This window comes from Eriocheir sinensis, chromosome 48 (genome assembly GCF_024679095.1).
Source record: "Eriocheir sinensis breed Jianghai 21 chromosome 48, ASM2467909v1, whole genome shotgun sequence".
Classification (NCBI taxonomy): domain Eukaryota; kingdom Metazoa; phylum Arthropoda; class Malacostraca; order Decapoda; family Varunidae; genus Eriocheir; species Eriocheir sinensis.
In genome coordinates this window covers 12,585,599-12,610,142 of record NC_066556.1, presented here as the reverse complement: position 1 = coordinate 12,610,142, position 24,544 = coordinate 12,585,599, and the positions used below count along the sequence as shown (strand labels likewise).

Here is a 24,544-nt window from a genome sequence, read left to right as displayed (position 1 = left end):
GGATTCACTTAATTGGGCTGATGTCGACTCCACCAATTCTACCTCCATGGGGTGAAGGAAGTGGGGATAAGGGAAGCATTCACCCAGATAGAGGTGGGGGGGTGGCAACAGAGAGAGAGAGAGAGAGAGAGAGAGAGAGAGAGAGAGAGAGAGAGAGAGAGAGAGAGAGAGAGAGAAATACAAACAGACAGACAGACAGACAGGCAGACTGACTAGGAGCGACAGAGGTATATATAATATATAACTACATACCTATTAAAAACAGAGACACGCCAGTCCTCGTCGACGGACCGACTCGATCGGCTAGATTTCGATCGCCGATAGAGTCGGTCTGTCGGCACCCTGCTACGGGCCGCTATTAGGCTAAGCCCGTGCTCCCCCGCGCAGGGAGGGAGCATTTTTACCCTCTTTAACAACAACAACCTAATAAAATTAAACTTTTATATGGTTTAAAATAAAATGGTTTGCGTAAGTCCCTCATCCACTACATTCTCCCTGAAGCCCACCATCAAGGTAAACTTAGCTAGAATTAATTTAAGGCGCTGTCCACTCGGGCAAACTCCGCGCGAAGAGAAGAAAAAAAACACATTAACTCCCAATCTAATAGAAATCACATAGAAATCAGTTTGCCTTCATTATTGGGTTAAATGTATACTATATATATATATATATATATATATATATATATATATATATATATATATATATATATATATATATATATATATCTATATATATATATTGTTGCGCCAGAGGGTATATTTATTATTTTTTGTTGTTTGAGGTAAGTGGGTTTAGTTTCTGTCGCGGGGGGGCGTGAGGTGGCTGGCGTGGAGTGCACCGCGGGCGCGGGGGCGTTAAGCGTCGCGCAGGAGAGTGGAGAGAGCGGTCGCATGTGAAGGACTCGCGTGCTGGCGGTCTGCGTGTGCCCGCTCTCTCCGTGAGCTTGCTGCCCGTTTTCGTGCCCCATCTGAGTGCCCTATAGTTGTACTGTGCCCTGCGGACTTTGGTGAACGTGTGTGGATCCTGTGAGTAAACGAGAAAACCTCTCCCGGTGTGTTTCTTTGTGCCCTTGTGCCTCGTGCCTCCTCCCCTTGTGGTGTTGGGTTTGGTGTGCGGCGTTTGTTGCCTGCGCGTCTGTGGCTGTCCTGAGGTTCACGACTCCCGTGTTTTCGCTCGGCACGCTGCCTTGCCTGCCCGTGGTTGGTGTGGTGCGGGGGGTAGCGTAACATTTGGTGTCAAAGGAGTGGGGTTTAGTGAACAGTGAGCAGTGAGGCGAGCCGAGCAAAAAACGAGTCACGGCCACATCCCTCCACCCCGCCCGTGTAAATAGACGCCGTGCATCGCAACAAACCCGTAACCGTGATCCCGCAAGTACCACCACCTCTATTACCAAGCCTCTAGATAACTTAAAAATCCTTAGTTTCAATGCGCGTAGCCTAAGAAACAAATTTGATGAACTGAGATGTCTTGCTTTAACAGAAAATTTTGACATAATTGCTATAACCGAAACATTTATCGACACCACAAATATTGATTTAAGTTCCGAATACAACATAGATGGCTACAGACTCTTCAACAAAGATCGTGTAAACCGTAGAGGCGGTGGCGTCGCCCTTTATGTCAAAAGCTATTTGCAACCCACTGACAAAACACCGGGAAACAGTAACGTTGAACATTTGTGCGTGCGAGTAAGCATTGCAAAAGTCAATTTAAATATATCTGTCACCTACAGACCTCCCGGGCAATCACTCGATGACGACCTTGAAATGTACAGCGTCTTAAGGCAGTCACTTAATAACAGCGACTCACTGATATTAGGAGACTTTAACCTCCCCCATATCGACTGGGCGACACTGTCAGGTACAGAAGGCGAGTCACATAGAATGATCGAATTTCTAGAAGAAAATTATCTAAGCCAAATGGTTTCTGAGCCAACTCGACAAAATAATATACTCGACCTTGTTATAACGACCCAAGATAACCTTGTCAGTAGTGTCACGGTAGGAGAACACCTCGGTTCTTGCGATCATAAATTAGTGCGCGTCGACATTAAAGCTCAATCATCAGTGACTGAAAATAAAGTAGAGGTACCCAAAAGATGACGGCAACGTAGAGGAAGCCTGGCTAAGCCTTAAAAATCACTTACTCACTCAGCAGAACACATTCGTCCCCTTGTGCGAGAAGCGAATTAACACTAATAAAAGCCCACCGTGGTTTGATAGCGAAATTAAACAATCAGTCAATGAGAGAAAATTGTTTTACAGGTTAAAGAAAGAACAAAGCACGCCCGAGAACATTAGACTTTATAATGATGCCAGGCGACGAGTAAAAAGACTAGTAGGTCAGGCAAAGCGTAGGTATGAAGAAAATATTGCAGCCAACTGTAAAAATAACCCGAAATCTTTCTTCAGTTACATAAACAACAGAAAGGCGATCAAAAGTGGTATTGGACCTTTAACAAACAGCGACGGTGCACTAGTGACTGACAGCCAACACATTGCAAACCTCTTAAACAATTACTTTTCCTCGGTGTTTAATACTAACAGTCTTCCTCTCGCTACCACCGACACCAGTACTATTGTAAATCTCGAGCATGCATTGCCTAATTTTGAAATAACAACCGATGAAGTCCTTAAAGCTCTCCATTCACTTAAAACAAATAAAAGTCCTGGACCTGACAAAGTATATCCAACTCTGCTGAAAGAAACGAAGAGCGAAATACTCTCCTCCTCACAACCGTATTCAATATGTCCTTGCGACAAGGCATCGTCCTTCAGATTGGAAAAAGGCTAACGTGACACCGATTTTCAAGAAAGGAGACAAAAAGTACCAGGTAATTACAGGCCCATTAGTCTAACTTCGGTTGTAGGTAAGCTACTTGAGGCATAATTAGAGACAAAATTGTGAGTTACCTTGAAAGCCACTCATTGATTGGGGACTCACAACATGGCTTCCGAAACAAAAGATCCTGCCTATCAAACCTATTAACCTTTATAACGACCTCTTCACTGTTTATGACGTAACCAAATCACTGGACGTAGTCTATCTTGATTTCCAGAAAGCGTTTGATAAAGTCCCGCATCATAAATTACTTTACAAATTAAAGCAAATAGGTATTGACGGTCAAGTAAACCAATGGATCGCGAATTGGTTGAGCAACAGACAACAAAGAGTAGTGATTGACGGATTTAACTCAGAGTGGGCGCCTGTCACTAGTGGCGTCCTCAGGGCTCGGTCCTGGCCCAGTGCTCTTCATTATTTACATCAACGACGTGGATGTTGGACTCAATAACCGCATTAGTAAATTTGCAGACGACACAAAGATTGGTAACTCGGTTCTCACTGACGAAGACAGGCAAAGCCTCCAAGAGGATTTGCACAAAATTTCAGCTTGGTCGGATAGATGGGAGATGCCCTTTAACGTAGACAAGTACCAGGTCCTTCAAGTTGGAACGAGGAATAAGAAGTTCGAATACGAAATGCGCGGCGTTAAACTCAAAAGCGTTCAATGCGTCAAAGACTTGGGGGTCAAAATCGCGTCAATCCTCAAATTCTCACAGCAATGCATCGATGCAGCAAATAAAGCGAACAGAATGTTGGGCTTCATTAAAAGAAACTTTGTATTCAAGAATAAAGATGTAATACTCCCGCTCTACAACAGTTTAGTCAGACCCCACTTGGAATATGCGGTACAGTTTTGGTCCCCCCACCATGCAAAGGATATTGCTAAATTAGAAAGTGTTCAGCGTCGGGCGACGAAAATGATCCCTTCCTTGCGCAACAAATCCTACGAAGAAAGGCTTTCCACCCTTAACATGTTCTCTCTTGAGAAACGTCGCCTCCGAGGAAAACTGATCGAATGTTTTAAAATACTTAATGGTTTCACGAATGTAGACAGATCAACATTGTTTATGATCGATGACAGTCTGCGCACGAGGAACAATGGCGTAAAACTCAGATGTAGACAAGTAAATTCAGACTGCACAAAATTTTTCTTCACCAACGTTGTAGTGCGAGAATGGAATAAGCTTCCACCATCAGTGGTCCAGTGTAACACGATTGACTCCTTCAAAAATAAGCTCGACCGTCACTTCCTTCAACTTAATATCAACTAGAGTAGAAGTGCAACGTTTTGGAGTCTTCTGATTAATGTAAAATCACTTAGGTTTAATGACAGACCACCAAGTCTGGACCATGGGGTCTGTGTGGTCTGATTTTCAATGTAAAATCTATGTAAAAATCATGGCGTCCCAAGATGGCCGCCGTGAGGGAGAGGAGGTGGGCCATGTCGAGCCTGGCGGGGTGAGGTGAAACCGGGCCAAATGGACTTGATCGCTGCCATGCTAGCCGGTATGAGGCAGGAAATGGCAGTGGATCGTGAGGCACAGGCTCAGATGGCACGCGAGCAGGCTCAGAGAGCGGACGAGTAGGCGAGGAACACGGCCAATATAGTCCAGTAGAAATTGACCGGAACCCAAACATTTAAGGTAACAGCCAAATTTTTGCACAATTACCTTCCTTAGGGCATCAATTGAATGTAAAAAAAATTCAACAGGAATCAACCTTGGGGAAATATGTTTTCTTCTCACAAATTCAAAATGGCGGACAAATGGCTTCCGGTAAATTATGAACAAGCATAGTTCTTATTATAGATATCACATAGATACCAAATTTATATCTCTATATATGTTATTATAGTATTTGAATACAACCTGATGAGATTTGAGTATATTCAGCTACCTTTTAGTAAGATTGAGTACGTTATACTGTTCCTTAATGTCAAAATTCTGTTATAAAATATATCTTTGAAGAAAAATGTGTTAAATGATGAATTTGCATTTCCCAGCTTAGTACAGTGATATACATGTCATTGACTACAGATCTAAATGCTATGGAAATCATATATTACATAACACAAATTCAAAATGGCAACAAAACACAACTGTCATTGTATACAATTAGATGACAGTAATCACGCTATTGTGGCACAGAAGCACTCTAACACAGCATGTTAAGGCAGCACATATTTGATGTGTGACAATTGACAAAAAACACATATATCTCATCACATGTTCATTAGGGATCATACGTGCCAGAGATTTAAGCAGGTAAGCTGAATGCCTTGCCAAATCAACATAAACACAGATAGTCAGAAAGTGTCATTTGCTAAGTAACTAAGTGAGACATAACACTGTTTTTCAGTAGATGAATTCACACTTATGATTCCCCATCATCATCAGTCTCATCGGTGATTTGATATACTGGTGGGAAGTTTTCACATTGGCCCTCGCACTTGCAATGAATGCTACACGGCAGACGTTTCTTAGCACAACTGCAGGATGCACAGCTTCTTGCTACTCTTGCAAGAACAGCGAATTTCACGGAGCAGATCTGAGGTGCAGGAGCCATATCCGTTATTATTGGGACCACAGAACCAGCCTCCAGCTTGAAACCATACTCCTCCTTGCTGAGGACTGTGCGTAGATTACGCCAGGTACTAACTTGGTGGTGGACTCGCAGGCAATGAAAGTAACATGCTCTACTGGTAGGAGGCATCCGTTCAATGGCTACATACTTTGGGGAGATCATGTGTAAGTAGCGAAGTTCATCCAAGGCTTTTGGTGCCTTAGATCCACCTTTGTAGAATGCTGCCACAAACTGTTCCCCAACACGATGCAGCTCCTTTGGTGAAGCACCTGTTTCACCAAATATGAGAATGTCTGATCTCAAACTTTGTGCCGACTGAAGAACTTTGAGGACTTTCACCTTTCCTATCCCAAACAGGGCTGATGTAGTGTCACAACCTGACATTGCATGTGCAAATGGTAAACACCTGCACATGTCTCTCCCTAGAGCTTCTTGGGCAACCTTTATAGAGATCACATGTGCTTTGGTCTGCAAACAAATATTGCTTGAATTGCTGGAGTGATACATCAGCAGAATCAATATTTCTGTGTCATCAGGCAATGTGTTTGATAGTCAAACTGTGTCTCTTCAGATCTAAGAGATGTTGCTGGTGAATCTCTGCCAGCATCACCTGTCTTCTGTTCTCGGGAAATGTTCCTGGCAGCTGTGTAACTTTTGTAGCATTTGTCATGCACAAAATGATCACCTGGTACAGACAGTTCTTCGTACAAGGCTCCATCATTGCGCTTCTGAGATACTTGGATTAGTGAAGCACGCCCTTTAGGACCTAGGAATCTGCCACCACCACCAGCACTAGTACTACCACCACCAACTTTACTACACACTACACACATGTCACTTGATGATTCAGCCATGCTCAATTAGGGATGCGTACCTGAAACAAACAAAACATGCATGTCACTCCAGGACACCAAACTCACATACAGAAATTAATCAAGCATATTATTAATGTCATAGGCATCATATGTGATGAAAAAGATACCCTACACACACACATCAGAATCAATATATAAATGTCCAAAAGTGTATCATGCATCTTGTTATGGGCTATGTACCGTACACTTTAAAACCCACCTGTACGATCCATGACACAGCCTACCCCTCAAAAAATTTATCGACACTGTGTAAACAAAACCTTCTCACAAATCAGACACTTGCACACATCATGTCTTAGTAACACCAAATTCCCTACAAACCCTTATCATGTTAATCTCAAATACCTTATAAACATTATCACAAACAAATCTCACTTAACTTACAGCCACGCTGTTCCGGCTTCATCCGTGTTGACTCAGTCAGCTGACGGCCCATCAGGCAGTTTGCCAACACTGCCTCAACAAAGCGCTAGCTTGCTAACATAGCGTTTTATTGCATTTGTACGTTACATGGCCCAGTACAGGATATAAATAAATGTAGTTCAGCTGCAAATAGGGCTACATATCATTGCGCAGCTATGAAATAATGTAATTTTTAATGATGACCAGTGAACATAGGGTTTATTTTAGGCCATTTTTATACGATTTCAGGCTATTTTTGCATGAAACATTCCTTTTGTAGTATTAGTAATTTAACCATGAGAATGAATGAACTTAACACACACTCTCAGTTTTTTTTAGGTTATTTCAGCTTGTTTAGTATTTTATATCACATTCTTTGTTTACGCTATTTTCTCATTTTTTTTGCGGAACGTATTATGCATGTCTACCAAAATCCAAGTTCCCCAAGGTTGATTAGTGTTGAATTTGTTCTGCTGGTTAAGGGGACTAATATGAAGGTTTTTACACAAAAAGCTGGCTGTTATCTCAAATGTCTGGGTTAGGCCAAAAATTTGTTAATTTCTACTGGACTAATAGAAGAGAGACTGTCCAACCGCGCGCAGCATTGTGATGTCAGCAGGTGACGTCAGCGGAAGTCGTCGAGAGAAAACGCATGATTTTGTAGCGTAAACTATTCTCTCTCTCTCTCTCTCTCTCTCTCTCTCTCTCTCTCTCTCTCTCTCTCTCTCTCTCTTATTATTATTATTATTATTATTATCTATTATTATTATTATTATTACTTTATCAGTATTATTATTATCATTAGTAGTAGTTGTACAATTACTATAATTACAAATAATATTATGATTATTACTGTTATTATTTCTATTATTACAATTTATCATTATTGTTGCTATTATCATTATTTTTTTATGTACGTAATATTTGCTTTTTAATCTATATTCCTTATCTCCACAAATGTTCCTATGAACGAGATAAAGGCATCAATATCATTATCATATGCATCGTATACACTGTGTGTGTGTGTGTGTGTGTGTGTTTTATATATATATAGATATATAAATATATATATATATATATATATATATATATATATATATATATATATATATATATGTGTGTGTGTGTGTGTGTGTGTGTGTATATATATATATATATATCTATATATATATATATATATATATATATATATATATATATATATATATATATATATATATATATATATATATATATATATATATATATATATATATATATATATATATATATATATATATATATATATATATATATGTGTGTGTGTGTGTGTGTGTGTGTGTGTGTGTGTGTGATATATATATATATATATATATATATATATATATATATATATATATATATATATATATATATATATATATATATATATATAGGCAGTGGAAGTGATAGCATACTGGACCCACATTCGCCGTGATGGACGACGCGGGTTCGAATCCTCACGCTGCCACACCACTCGGATTTTCAGTCACCGAGTGGCTTAAACTACCCACATGCTGTCCTGAAGACCACCCATCAACCCGGACTCTAGAGGAAGCCGTCCAAGCGAATCAAGAACGAGTTCAGGGGGCAGCATGAGCCACTGCAAGATGGCGCCACTATAAACACTCGCCTGCGCCAGAACGGGCTGGGCTGACCATCAGGCCCCACCTGGAAGAAGCCTTGGGCCGACCATCAGGCCCCACCAGGAAGATGCCTACCAGCGCAATAGGCAACAACGTAAACAAAACAAAAAAAATATATATATATATATATATATATATATATATATATATATATATATATATATATATATATATATATATATATATATATATATATATATATATATATATATATATATATATATATATATATATATATATATATATATATATATATATATATATATATATATATATATATATATATATATATATATATATATATATATATATATATATATATATATATGTGTGTGTGTGTGTGTGTGTATTCTTATCCGTATTGGACATATTCTTACTCACCACAATCATTCTCTATTGAACAGTTATCTTGTCCTGCCTCTGACACCCTCTGTTACACCTTAACCACTTCTACCCAGTACCGACTTCTAGCCCTTTAATTGTGTGACTGCTTCAGTTCCTTAATCCTAAATACTTAAGTCACCCATTGAAATAAAAGAAAATGGAGCACTAAATGCTAAAGTCACCCATCGAAAAAAAAAAAATGGAGCACATGAGAGATATCTCCACCAGTGGTCAAGTGAAGACTGGTGGGGTGGGAGCAAGGAGACTATAGAACAGGAGAGGGGGCCTCTATGGGAGACCGTGGGCGGGTGGTGATGTATGTCGGTTGCAACAGATGGCGCAGGAGCAGCGTTGTCTACATCCAGGCCCCCCCCCCCCCCCCCACCTCCAGACACCAACCCCGAACCCCCAGTACCCATCAGCAGTGTTGCTACATGGGATCAAGCAGAAAATATTGCTACTTTTTTTCTTCAGCCTGGTTATTTCCCATTTTAAATTTAAAAAATATAGGGAGATAAATATTGAAATGAACAGTAGGAACTATATATATATTTACCAGGTAGATATAGCCTGACTGCATGTCATGAGTAATGCTATTATTGTACCGCAATTATATTACTTTCTCTTCATTTGTGGGAGGCTACCAGTGTTTAGATGTGTTTTATGTGTTTATCCTTTCTGTATACATACTGGAATGAACCAAGGTTGTAGCCATACTGCCGTTCTTTAAAAACAATGTTATCATGTTTTTCTTTCAAACTCATTGTTTTAGCACCCACGCTGACTTCCATCAGTAATGATTTACATTGAATCATTGGTCTGTAGGGGGAAAGAGTGGGTGGATATAACTATCTCGGTCTAACTTCTATTGGTTATAATACCGCTATTCGCAGCAATATCTTTCTGTGCTCCGATTGCAACGCTGCCTCGTTCAAATATCATAACACCGGCGCGGCCGCCACGTTTACCAGCCGGAGCCTCAAATCATGTCCTTTTGTGGTGATAAAGAGGACACAGCCTGGTGTGAAGCTACATTTATTCCGGGAAGATGGCAGACGGGGGTAAGTGATATATATAAATAATGATAATGTGGAAATTCTAATCATTTTCACGCTGACTTCTGTTCTGAACTTGCTAACTGCATGCCTCCCCTCCTCCCGCGGCCCCGCTGGCCGCTGCACTTGATTTAAACACATGAACATGGGGAGACTGCGAGAGGCCGAATGGCCTACACACGGCAGCTCCAGATTCCCCCCCCACTACTACCTGTCAGCCTCGTCCACGTAGCTATCCAGTCTACTCTTAAAGCAAGCTATCGTCCCTGCACTCACTATGTGATTGCTGAGTCTGTTCCATTCCCCCACCACCCTATTACTAAACCAATGCCTGCCCATTTCCCTCCTAAATCTGTACTTTTCTAATTTAAGTCAATTACTGCATGTTCTATCATGCTCTAGCTCATCCCTATACTGTCCAAACATCTTGTGCAAAAGTTAACCAGCATCTTCACTTTTTCATCCCTTACACTGATAAACTCTGGAACAGCCTTCCTTCGTCTGCATTTCCTCCTGCCTATAACTTGACCTTCAAGAAGAGTAGTATATCAAGACTCTACTTTTGTTTGTTTGGGAGCGGTGAGTAGTGGGGCTTTTTTTTCTAGTACGCTTTGTTGCCCTTGAGCTTTCTCCTTTGTTTAAAGAAAATAATAATTAAATAAATAGAAGTTGGCCGCCAATGCTTCCAACACATTTTGGTGCCATATCTACAAGTGGCTGGTGACTGTAAGTATATCAGCAACCTGCATGCATCTATGCCATTCCTATCACGGTGCATGGAGCAAGCTTCACATAACACTCAGACAGAGACAGTTCAATTATGGTTATATTTCAGACTTAGTTTATTGCTCAGTCTATTACGTGCAGTGCTGTTAATATTGTTAGTGGTAGTATTAGTACAATTAATGTATTTATTTTCATTAATTTATCAATATTTATTTATATTATTTGTGTTTGAAAATTCTAATACTAGTATTAAGATAAACAAAAATATCAGAAATATATTTATACTCATTAATTATTATCGTTTTTCTTATTATTAATTCCTTCAATGTCTTGGCACTTTGACATCTAATGCTTTTCCGTCTAGCAGCCAAAACTGTGGTCTTTCTGAATGTGTATGTCCTAAGTCTTCATTGGTGAAACTAGCTATATAACATCAAAATCTGCATCTCTCTCCCTTCTCACCCAGTTGTCCCCGTACATCCTTTCAGTATCCAAAGAATTTCAATTTACCACTTGTAATCACTTAACTAATGCAGTCAGCGAGTTTACAACTTCACATCATACCTCGTAACTCCTTCAAGATCATAACATCACCTGGCCTCTTAATTCCCTGGTGCACCAACAAACCCACTTGGCAATCCTCATCTCTATATTTTACCGTGTGGACATACTTTTTCCTTCCATGTTCCACTGTCGTATGTTATTCCACATCTAACACAACCACATCCCAACAGATCCGAACACGTTCGGTATCATCCAAGAGAATGTGGCAGCTGAAGCGGAGAGTCCAAGAAAGAGGCCAAGGGTGAAGCTGAATGAAGACATTTAGCCACCCCCTGAAGTACGTGGTAGCATCCAATCCTCTTGCTGAGCTGCAGGAGTGTGCTCCCCATTGCACTGCACCAGCTACATGTACTGATTTCGGTATGAATACTTCATCTAGTGTTTGTTGATTATTGTGTTATTAATCTAATTATGACTTCACAAAATAGATTGTGCAAGTCACTTAACACATGCCCTGCACAACATCACTTTTAAGTTGTTGAATTCCTTCATATGGATGCTGATTTGTGTATCCTGAAATGATTGGATATTGATTGTCTTAACATTTTTTTGTCCATGACCACTAAACCATGTTACGGTATGTCTTTGGGTGCAGATCCAGGAAATAAGTTTGGGGGGGGACGTCAGACTTTTTGCGGGTGGAAGGAGCATTAGCATTACCGATTAGCCATTCTCGGCACTCCTGGTCTTGAAAAACTGGTGGACTGACCTAAATCAATGGGTATAACGGCCTGGACTTTGTGCCGAAGCATTCCTGGGCGGCCAGTGCGAATGAGACGCCTGATCCCTCTGAGAAAAGGCATTGTTTTAGCCGCAGCGCGCTTTTGAGCTAGTTTTCCTGTATCACTCAGTATCAAGGGGGTTTGGGGGGGGGGGAGGGGGGGGGGACTCGGCCCCCCCCTTGGATCCACCAATGTAGTTATGTCTTAAAATATATCTATCCTTTACAGTCTGATGGTGCATCCTTCTAGGTTGTCAAGTTTTAGTAGCTACTCATGAGAAGTATTCCATAATGATCATTGATTTCCAGATGCTTTGCACTAAAAAAAAAAAAAGTGTCATTAAACCTGGCGCAAATAATAATCAGCTATAGTCAACCCTTGCTTTAAAGAACCAATATGGAGGAAGGGGGTGATGTTATATCCAAAAATCTTTTACATCTGAAGTATCCAACTTTTTTGTGTATAACAAACCTTGTTTGTTACATGAACTTAAAAGTTCACAATTTCTATACATGATTCTTTTTTCCTTGTATTTGATGATTAATCCTGACATGTATTTCCATTATCAATAGGTAATATACAGTAACAAGACAATAATACACATTATAACAATGTATATATTATAGCCCAATGAGTGCACGAGATCATTTACCTCATTAGTGACGCCAAGTCCGGGAGTCCTTCCCTAAATTCTTTGCCTGAATTTGTGACACCAAGTATAATAACTAATTTTAGTGACCATTTGCATCCATTTTTCACTTTGATTAAGAAATTGCCTCTCAACAGGGTGTGAACTTGATGGGATTGGAGGAAACTCGACTCGGCCATCAAGCTCACCACAATATAGTAAGGAACCTCTTGTTCTCAGTGATAATTTATCCTCTTTAGTTACTGTTCCGTGTTGCTTTAATCACAACTAATGTATTGGAAACATTACAGCTTAATAACATACCTCACATCTCTGCATACAAATTGAGTTCAATATTTAACTGTTACACCAGTAAGCTACATATCTTTAAAAAAAAGGTATGTAAAAAGGTTGACATTTTGAATGATATATTTAAACTCTTTATTATGTTTCTATGGCTGTAGTACCGTTACTATTAGTCGAGTGATCAGCATATGGGTCTTATATTTTTGATAGCATAGGTTCAAATTTTGCCATAGGCTGGCAATTGATAGTAACAGTAGTGTCCACAGATACCTGCCTGTTTCTTGTTTATCCTGTTCCACTTTAAACCATGACTGGCCAATCTTTGATGAGGTAGCATAACCTTGAAGTGCCACTTACAAACCTTTGTCCATTTTTCTGATGTGATCCTTTTTTTTCCCCACCCGCCTATAGCGCCGGTAGGCTTTCTTCAGGGTACTGGCGGTCGGCCCAGGCCCGTCATGGTGCAGACATTTTTTTTTTATAGTGGCGCCATTTATTATTGGCTCATGCTGCCCCCCGGAACTCATTCTTGATTCACTTGGATGGTTTAGCAGGGCTTAGGTGTGACTAACATCTGAGAAACAGGGAATTTTTTTATTTTTAGTGTGGCAACACATTGACAAATGTTTTAGTATGGACTGAACATGAAAGATATATATGGAAAATGGGTGCTTGTAGATCTTGACATTATATCTGTCAAGAGTCTCCAGTTGTATCCTCTCCCCCATCTCACCTGAAAATATTACTCTTGCCAGTCAATCTAAGTGAAGCCTTCCATCGAAGCTGGCGTGCAGACATAATGTCAATGCTTAGATTCACTGTCCTTATAGCACTGAAAATAATGCAATTACATGCACATATTTTATTATTTAGAATTGTGATTAAATAATTTTGCATGTATTTTCAGATATGAAAAGTGAAAATTGCTGCACACAACAGTCTGCCGTCTGCGCCGGGAGGCAAGGCAGCTCAAAGCCCAGGCTGTTACAACTCCTGGGCAGTTTTTGCCCAGAGCCAGCAATTTTTTAGATCCAATAGGGGTGGATTTTTTCTAAGGTCAGGTTCAACATGCTGCAAGATGCCAAGATCTAAGCCTAGTAGGAGATATGGGTTACAAGAGAGGAGGTTTGCTCTGGCCTTATACTATCAAAGTCCAAATGCTAATAGATTTCTAAGCACAGTATTTCACTTGCCTTCAGTTTCAATACTTCACTCATGACTCAGGGGTATTTCAGTAAATGTTGGCTGGAGCAAACAGACTCTGACAGCCCTGCAGCAAAGAGCACAGGCTTTGTCAAAAGAAGAGATACTTCGTGGGATTTGCCATTATTTAGTATTACTCTTGTTACGCCAAAAATATTTTTCCATATACTTTGCCAAATATTGCAAGTAATGCACCATTGTTGGTCTTGTCTGTTATAAATCAGATCTTGTTCAATTAACAAGCTTTGGGTGTCTGCCACTTTCCAGTTGTAATGCAAGGAATCATTTATCTCCCCTGCCAGATATCACATGTAATGCACCATTGTTGGTTTTGCCTGTTATAAATCAGATCTTTTTCAGTTAACAAGCTTTAGGTGTCTACCACTTTCCAGTTGTAATGCAAGGAATCATGTATCTCCCCTGCCAGATATCGCATGTAATGCACCATTGTTGGTTTTGCCTGTTATAAATCAGATCTTGTTCAGCTCACAAGGAAGCTTATCTGCCATTGTTTATTTCAGGTGTAATGCTTGGAAGCATTTGTTCTCTACCCTACCCAACAGTATGCAATGCTTCATTGTGGATTTTGCCTGTTATATTTAATCTTGTTCAGGTAACAAGCTTTTGGTGTCTGCCTTACCTAATAATGTGCTGCAGTGACACTTGTCTTGGTTTCATAATGTGAAATACAGCATGTAATTTCATCACACTAAGTGTTTATCTTCACGTGTCTGGCATCATTAATGTGGCTTCCAAGAGTAATCTTGTTTGTATTACAGCATGCAATGTTTTTTTCTGCTTTATATGATATACATAATCACATAGGTATGATTTTTTTTTACAAAATGTAATGGCAGTTGATTTTCTTGACTAATGCCTCATAAACCTTGTGAAAAATAATGCATTTTTTGAGGGAGGGGGGGGGGGGGGGACAGAGAGTGGTTTCTTTGGTTGGCCAGTTCCAGGAGTTTGATATCAAATGATTTTATTACATCCAACTTTAATGTGTGCTAAAAACATATATTTTATTACATCCAACTTTAATGTGTGCTTCCTGCAATAAATGCTACATGTTTACTGATGTAGCCTCTGAAATACATATCACTCTCTGCCCTGTAATTTGGTGTGTCACATATTGCAGCATAACTTTCCTGCTATTTTCTTACACTATGAGTTGCCTTATTTTGTCTCATTTGCTTTTATCATATGTGCCTCCGCTGCATAGTTGTGCTTGCTGAGCTTAATATCTTCATAACCCTGACACCAAGGTCAGAGCTTGTGAGATCATACCGTGTCCTACATTCCATTTTCACCTCCAGGCTCGCCTGTCTCCCAGGACCACCAAGTTATTGCATTCCATTTAAGACAACTCATGTGTTACCTTCTTAATGTCCTCCATCATGTATTTCAGCATGTTTTATGATGCTTTGCTCTTATATTGATGTGCCTTGCAACATTTTTATACAGTTTTCATTGTATATAACGCACCATTGTTGGTTTTACCTGTTATAAATCGGGTCATGTTCAGTTAACAAGCTTTGAGTGTCTCCCATTGTTTATTTCAGTTGTAATGCTTAGAAGCTTTTGTTCTCTGCCCTCTCAAGCACTCAAGCACTTGTACAGTTAGTATGATATTTTTACTCAGCTAAGAGCATTTTGCAAAAGGTAAAGGTAAGGCTGGGGGCATACACTGTAGCAGCACGTGGCCTCGGTGCTCATCTCTGTAACATTAGCCCATGAGCCTGTGGTGTTAGGGAACCCATTACCCTGGGACACAGGACCATTGTGACATCCGGGTTACCACAGTTGCAAAGGCATTATAGTAATTTAGCATGCATAGAATGTTGTATGCTTTGTTTGTATTTAAAGCACTGGATATGTTTGCTACACACACACACACACACACACACACATATATATAAATATATATATATATATATATATATATATATATATATATATATATATATATATATATATATATATATATATATATATATATATATATATATATATATATTAGCAAATGCTTTCAACATCATATTTTTCCTAAAAAAAAAAATTGATATAGTGTAGATAATACCTAATAAAACATAAGAACAAATATATTTTCCTTTACCCCATTAGTAAATCATTTTACAATGAAAAAAAATAAGTGAAGGCTGGATAGGGTGCTGTGGCAGGTACTTCAAAAATAGTTAAGCTACCCCTGAAAAGTGACGTTTTTTCGTGGGCTGCAATAGATGGCGCTACTTCCGCACGCCCGAGGAATTACTACATACCACTATCTCTTCGTATATAGTCTCTTTGGGTGGGAGCGTGGGCGGGACTGAGTGTCTGCGGGTGACGTCACTGCGCAGGAGAGAATAAGAATTTTGGTATGAGGTTGAGAAGACCTTGTATTCTCTTGGCCTTGGCGAGGAAGACATACAAGCTGGCCTGGAGAGCGGACGAGCAGTCCCGCCATCTTGTCGAGGTTCTGCAGAGTAGCCTCACGTCCTTGAAGGCAGAAACACAGCAGTACACGGACTAGCGTGAAGAGTGAACTGCTGGAGAAGGTGGAGACTCTGGAAGGTGAGGTCCAGGGCCTGAGGGAGGAGGTGAAGGCGGAGAGGTAGCTGCGAGAAGCCTCACGAGTTCTGGCGGGAACCGCCGGGGTGACGAATCTGCTGGGGTTCGCCTGGGGCCTTTGGCAGGGACCCTCGGGGCCTCGCAGCGTCGTGTCAGAGCCAGTAGCTGCTGCAGTAGGCTGGGGAGCCATCGGAACCGTTCTCTTGGGTCCAGCTGGCGCCAGATTTGGACTCATCCAGCCCGCCTCGTTTCCTCCTCCCTCTCCTCCTTGCCTGCCGGCTCGCAGCCCACGTGAGCTGTGCTCTCCACCACGCAGCCCCTCGGCTTCCCGCCGTTCAGGAAGGCGAAAGCTGGCGGAGTACGACGGGAAGGTGGCCTGGGAGGCCTATGTCGCCCAGTTCGAGATGCTAGCGGCTGCCCAGGGCTGCAGCAAGGCTGAGAAGGCACTCCATTTGGCAACAGTGCTACGGGGCCCAGCCTTGGAAGTTCTGGCACCTCCCGCTGCCCCAACGCGCTTCTTACGGGAGCGTGGCAGAGGACCAGCTGCGCCGCTTCGGGCACCACCACCAGGCCGAGGTGTACCGAGCTCGCCTGAAGAAGCGGACTCGAGAGCGGGGCGAGGCTTTGTCGCAGCTGGCGCAGGAAGTGAAGACGCTGATAAGAAGTTCGTATCCCGCGGAACCGGAAGAGATGACCGTGGTGCTGGCGCGCGATTTCTTTGTTGACGCTCTGCAGGATCAACAGCTGCAGATCTACGTCAAGCAGGCGCACCCTGGGGACCTGCAGGTGGCGCTGGCGAGAGCCTTGGAGTTCGAGGCCTTCCTGAAGACGACGAGCGGCCTTGGGGCGGCCGCCCAGCCCCGCCGTGACCTCCGAGGCCGGATGGCGAAGGTGAAGATGAAGGCAGCGTCGAGGAAGGCGAGCCCGTAGGGTTTCCATGCCTCGTGTTGGGGCTGCGGCGAGAAGGGGCACAGGCGCAGTCAGTGTCCGAGGGAGCGAAGGACGCGTTCCCTCGACCGGCTGAGTTCCGACCCCCTCCAGCCTCGCTCGAAGAATTCTGGCCAGTCTGGCCACCGCTCGAGCACCTGACTCAGGCCCAAGGACGTGGCGCAGGAGGGAAACACGGACAGGCTGGAGAAGGTGCCCGAATCCCGGCTGTCAATAGTCCCCGGGCCCCGCCTTTTTTAAGCTGCCTCCGCCCGACCAGCGCGATGCAAGTGGGAGGCTTAGTGGATGGGAAACCATGTCGCCTGAAAGTGGACACCGGGGCTGAGGAGACCTCGGTGCGGCTCGACACGGGGCACTGTGTGCAGCTCGAGGAGCCAGTGGAGGCTTGTACCGGCGTGAGCAGTACAGTGGAGCGGCTGCTGGTGTACGTCACCGGTCTGGAGGACCCGTGCTTGCTGGGCCTCGACTACCTGATGCAGACCAAGGCTTGTGTTGGCCTCGGACGGAATCTGGAGAGGGTGCGCGGACCCTTGCTTCCGGAGGTTTTCGAGCTTGGCGGCAAGGGGGTAGTTGCGGCCGAGCGAGTGCACCTTGCCCCGAGGGTGGAGGCCAGGATCAGGTGTCGACTGTCCAGAGCGTTGCGTGGAGCGGAAGGCATGGAAGAGCCCACTGAGGACTTGCGGCTGGTTGAGGGCGTGGCTGACGGGCGGAGCGCCTTGGGGGCAAGGGAGGAGCTGGTTGCGGTGCTGGTGGCTGACCTCTTCGACGAGGCCCGGGAGGTACCCGCTCGTGCCATGCTGGGCACCAGTGAGGAGGACGGGGGCCCCAGCAGCAGCGTTGAGGACGTGGCGGAGGACCTGGGCGTGGCGAGCGAGGTGGCTGAAGATAGCGGTGACCCTGCGCCAGGGTTTGGGGATGGAGATGACCCTGTGAGTGCCACTGCCTGCTTGCCACCTCCCATGCTTTCATTACAGCGATCCCAAAGGGGGCATCTTCGAGGCGAGGATCGAGGTGGATGAGGATGAGAGACTTGTGATGTTCCAGAGGACTGATTAATTTTCTTTACTTCATGTATTTTTTTTATTTTTTTATGTTGGGGTAGCCGGATCGACTGCCTTTGAGGGGGGGAACAGTATTGCGCCAGAGGTATATATATGTATTTTGCTTGTTTGAGGTAAGGGGGTTCAGTTTGTGTCGCGGAGGGCATGAGGTGGCTGGCGTGGAGTGTACCGCGGGGGCGTTAGACGTCGCGCAGAAGAGTGGAGAGAGCGGTCTCCTGTGAAGTACTCGCGTGCTGGCGGTCTGCGTGTGCCTGCCTTTTCCGTGAGCTTGCTGCCCGTTTTCGTGCCCCTCTGAGTGCCTACAGTTGTACTGTGCCCTGTGGACTTTGGTGTTCGTGTGTAGAGCCTGTGAGTAAACGAGGAAACCTGTCCCGGTGTGTTTCTTTGTGCCTTTGTGCCTCGTGCCTCCTCCCTTCGTGGTGTTGCGGCCTGGTGTGCGGCGTCTGTTGGGTGCTCGTCTGTGGCTGTCCTGAGCTAAGTCTATATATAGCTACCAAGTAAAGTCATACTCAGGTTTGTGGGAGGAGACACGGCAGAGGCGTGGCTTATGCGTGACCATGGGCGTAGAACCTGAGGGAGATAGGGGGGATTAATCCCCCCCTATATTTGGGTTGGGGGGATGCCCTATGTAATCCCCCCCCCCCCATAATTCAATCCAGTCACCAATGACTAAAAACAATAAATAGTTACCCTACTATTTATGGTTTTCTTTAGCCTGACGGTAAATAATTACGATCATAGAAATATGTATTTGCATGAATGTTACACAATGTACTTCCCCGTCCCCTCATTTTGTTTTCTTATTGTCTAGGCCCCAGGCAGCAGTGCCGGCCTTCCCCTAGACTCTAGGGGAGGCCAGGTACCACTGATTGAGATCCAGCTCCAGGTGAAGGGGGCTGATATACAAGCTGGGCGCCATACCCAACCACATTATATATATATATATATAGATATATATATATAAATATATATATATATATATATATATATAAATATATATATATATATAGATAGCTAGATAGAGAGAGAGAGAGAGATAGAGAGAGAGAGAGAGAGAGAGAGAGAGAGAGAGAGAGAGAGAGAGAGAGAGAGGGCGTCATTTCAGATTTTTCGTGGGGGGGGCAGAGACAGTTTGGTGAGCAAAGAGCTTCATCAGCTTTCTCTCTCTCTCTCTCTCTCTCTCTCTCTCTCTCTCTCTCTATATATATATATATATATATATATATATATATATATATATATATATTTTTTTTTTTTTTTTTTTTTTTTTTTTTTAAACCACATAAGCAAGGTTTTTCAGCATAAATTATATAATATCACAACTGTTCATTTACATTATAATCACGGGTAGCTATATAAGAATATAAACAGACCAGACAGACAAGGATTAAGAAACATAATATTTCCGAGAAATTTCATGTATTTATGATTGTACATTTGAAAGGTAAACATGAGTACAGGACCTTCTTTTTCTTATATATATATATATATATATATATATATATATATATATATATATATATATATATATATATATATATATATATATATATATATATATATATCTTGAGGCTTCGCTAGGGACCCCCAAATGACGGCCTGAGAGAGAGAGAGAGAGAGAGAGAGCGCGAGAGAGAGAGAGAGAGAGAGAGAGAGAGAGAGAGAGAGAGAGAGAGAGAGAGAGAGATCCGTTACTGGATTTGAATCCACCAAATCCATCTGGCGCCGCTTGGCGCGCTTTTTTTTCAAATACAAATACGATAATGTTCGCAATTTCTTTTATTTGTATTGTATGTTTATTATTTCTTTTATTATTATTATTATCATTTTTTTACAGCAAAGGATGCGGCTCGAGGGCAACAACAAGAGTACAAAAAAAGCACGCTACTCGCCGCTCCCACAAAAGAAAAAGTAGAGAGTAGCCAAAAAAAGAGGTCAATTTCAGGTGGAGAGGTGTCTTGATACACTCTTCTTGAAAGAGGTCGTCATAGGCAGGAGGAAATACAGATGAAGGAAGACTATTCCACAGTTTACCTGTGAAGGGGATGAAATAATGGAGAGCCTGGTTAACTCTTACATAAGGGATTTGGACAGTATAGGGATGAGCATGAGTAAAGTCGTGTGCAGCGTGGCCGCGGGAGGGGGGAGGCATGTAGTTAGCAAGTTCAGAAGAGCAGTCAGCATGAAAATACCGATAGAAGATAGAGAGAGAAGAAACATGGCGGCGGAATTTAAGAGGTAGAAGGCTGTCAGTAAGAGGAGGAGAGCTGATGAGACGAAGAACCTGAAGCCCCAAATACACTGCCGAATTTTGGCCACGAACTTGACGCCGAATCAGTTCGTGAAAAAATTCGGTGACCGGTTCGCCGACATGACCAAGATTCTTACAGTTCGTGACCATTCGGCGACATGTCGGCGAATGCTCAAGACAATTCGGGGACAATTCGGAGACATGTCGCCGACTATTCGGCGTCCATGTCGCCGAGCTCAAAATCTGAAATTTTAACGGTTTTTTTTTTTTTGTCGCGGAATAACTGGCGACAAGTCTCCGAATTGTCTTCACATGTCCCCGAAGTGTCGGCGACATGTCGGGGACAATTCTCCGACAGTGCCAAGATTTCTGACAGCTGATCATCTGATGCCCATGTGGCATATAAAAGCACGGGAATCCGCGCCTACCTCATGGACTACTACAACACCCGGGGAGCAGTGGCCTGACAGGACAGAATTGTGAGCGAGTAAATACCATGTGTGGTAATATGTATGATAGTATGTGTAATAAAATGTATAAATGTGACTTCTTTTTATTTTGCTCTCCTTCAAATATTTTACAATGAATGAATGTTTACGTAATATTAATAAACAAACCAGTAACTGAAAGAAGAAATAAATCTAAATAACTGAAAAATGAAACAAAGGTTAAATAACAGCAGAATAATGATATTAAGAAATAATTAAAGTAATAAATAGTAAATTAATTGTGAAATAAATAAAAATGTCAGTTCCATACCTATTTTACATATTCATGATTCTTCTTGTTTTTCATATTTTCTTGTTTACTATTTATTATTATAGTATTATTTTGTTCCGTGTATATATATATATATATATATATATATATATATATATATATATATATATATATATATATATATATATATATATATATATATATATATAGATATATAGATATAGAGAGAGAGAGAGAGAGAGAGAGAGAGAGAGAGAGAGAGAGATAATACATAAATAGATAGATAGATAGATAGTTAGATAGATAGATAGATAGACAGACCCCCGTGTACACCTCCCACCGCGACCCGTTTGCCGTGTCGTGATTAATTCCCCGAATATTCGGGGACATGTCCCCGAATAGTCTTGGCCATTCGGCGACATGTCGGAGACATGTCCCCGAATAGTCGGCGACATGTCGGCGACAAATTTGCCAATACAATTAAAATTTCAACGGTCAAAATTCGGCGACAATTCGCCGAACACCGCGAATCGGACGCCGAATTGTCGGCGACATGTCGGCGACATTTCGGCGACAATTCGACGGCCATTTTGCATTCGTGCACATTCGGCGAACGGCCGCGCATTTTTCATGCAACATGAAACTTTCGTGGCGGTAGTGACCAACTGTCAAAAGTCGCGTGGTGGACGCAGACATGTCCCCGAACGGCCAAGAACAGGCAAGAAAGATGCCGAAAGAGGGCAGTTTAGAAAGCAGACTTGTGCCAGACTTTATGGAAAGCTTTCGATATGTCTAGCGCAACTGAGAAAGTTTCACCTAAACGGCTAAGAGAGGATGACCAAGAATCAGTTAAGAGAGGAAGAAAATCGCAAGCAGAACGCGCCTTGCGAAACCCATACTGGCGATCAGATAGAAGGTTAGTAGTAGGAGTAGTAGTAGTAGTAGTAGTAGTAGTAGTAGTAATAGTAGTATTGTTATTATTATTATCATTATAATTAGTAGGCTAGTAGCAGTGTTCACATGAATGATACCTCACCCCCCCCCCTCCCCCCGATCTCAGTGAATCTTAGAAAGGTCGCAATTTAGGTCCTAAGCCCCCCCATGGATCCGCCACTGTACCGCCCCCCTTCCCTGCTGTACGTTCATTCCTACGAGTCTTTTTCGTTTCATGGTGCTATCTTCACATGTATTACTAGTTGCATAATCAGATTATGTACTGTCTAGATGTTAATTGGGATGGCATGGTCCTCCCTTCTTCTTTGTTGTTTCCCTGCAACAATAATCTATCAATCAATCAATCAATCAATCACAATGTTTATATGCGCTTGGAATGCGTCGGATGTGAGGGGAGAGGGGAGGGGTCCGAGAGGAGGAGCGTGAGTCAGGGAGAGGTCAGCTGAGCGTGGGCTACTGGCGTCTTTCGGGGTATGAGTCACAATAGGTGGTAATTCTCCTTCTGTTTGCTCCTCCTCTAGGTCTCCTCCCTGTGTTAAGTGACCATATAGTGTTAATACATGGTATAGTCCACCTGCGGCTTGGCTACTGTGACAGAGTAAATGTGAGTAATTGTGGTAGATATGTGAGGAGAGAACTTGTGTGTGACACCTGCTACTCGTATAATACGTGTTTTCGTGTGACTGTGACTAACTGTATGATATAGTTAAATTGTGGATGTCTTACTTGCAGTTTCAAACATCTATGTAATGAGTTAGGTATCGATCTCTGCACACACACACACACACACACACACACGCACACACACACACACACACACACACACACACACACACACACACACACACACACTTTATGAATTGATGCATGGTGAAATACTATTTTGATCATAATCTTATTACTGATATATATATATATATATATATATATATATATATATATATATATATATATATATATATATATATATATATATATATATATATGAATTTTAGTGAAACATAGGCCTCAGAATACATCTAAATGTGATTAAATATACAAAAAAAAAGCTGTTTGTGCTCGCTTCGCTCGCCACATTATCGTGAACAGTCATCCCTCACGGTCATAATGAGAAATATACGCCACTGTGCGTGACGTTGCTTGGAGCCAAACTAGAGAATGTAGAAACAGGGATTTAGAGAAAACGAAGAAAGGCGGACTAATTTAAATCAATCACTTCAACATGCCCCCTCTCACACCTCACACCGCCGTTTGTAGGGATTGGAATTACAGCCACGCATAGCACAATAAAAAGAGGCACATTTTTTCGTCAGTGGCTTGCCTCAACTCGCGGTGAAAGAAGGCGAGAATGCACATCTAAAGTGCACACACGGCCACAAATTTAGTCACCCGTGAAATAGCGGGTATAGAGGTTTTGCAGCTGACGTCATTAGTGGGGGTGCGGGCGTAGCGCTGGCCTGCACGGCCATCTTGGTGGTCAGTTATCAAAGCAAACTTTGGTGGCGGCTGCACAAGTGCTCTGTGTGTTCGTCATGGGATACGTATGTTGTGCGGTTGGATGTTCTAACCGACACGGGAGAGATGCTGTGTCATTTTATAGAGTTCAAGTGAATCCAGAGGAGCGGGGGAAGTGGACAGCAGCTGTGAAGAGGGAAAACTGGCGGCCGTCTGCTTCATCTCGACTCTGCAGTACTCATTTTGTCAGAGGTAAATATTACAGGCAAGACTGATCAGATTATTACATGAGGTAACACTCATTGAAGGCGGCTTTACACGTGGCAATTCCTGGCCGGCAACACAGCCGCGACGATATAGCGGCTAGAACGGCTGGGTGCTCTCGGGAGCAAGTACCTTCACACGTGGGAGGAGCCGCCGGGAGCATGAAGACGTATTTTTGATTCAAAAATAACTATTTCATAGAGAAAAATCATTTAACTTTCCCCAACAATGATAATTCACTCCAATCATCAAGTAATCTAGTATGCCTCATACGATTAGGTTGGCGGTTAATTATGGTGTTGGCATTTGGGTGCCAGGTCCCAAATTTGTGCCGTGAGACATTGTCTGTTGTAGGTTTCTG

The 24,544-nt window shown here is 42.4% G+C and overlaps 1 long non-coding RNA gene across 1 annotated transcript; it reads left to right on the top strand.

Moving 5' to 3' along the window:
- Positions 1 to 798: 798 nt before the first annotated feature.
- LOC126981610 (uncharacterized) lies at positions 799 to 14,851 on the top strand. The gene is made up of 4 exons (XR_007734004.1): positions 799 to 1,028; positions 11,271 to 11,460; positions 12,609 to 12,668; positions 13,664 to 14,851. It is a non-coding gene; the product is annotated as an uncharacterized LOC126981610 (long non-coding RNA).
- The last annotated feature ends 9,693 nt before the right edge of the window (positions 14,852 to 24,544 follow it).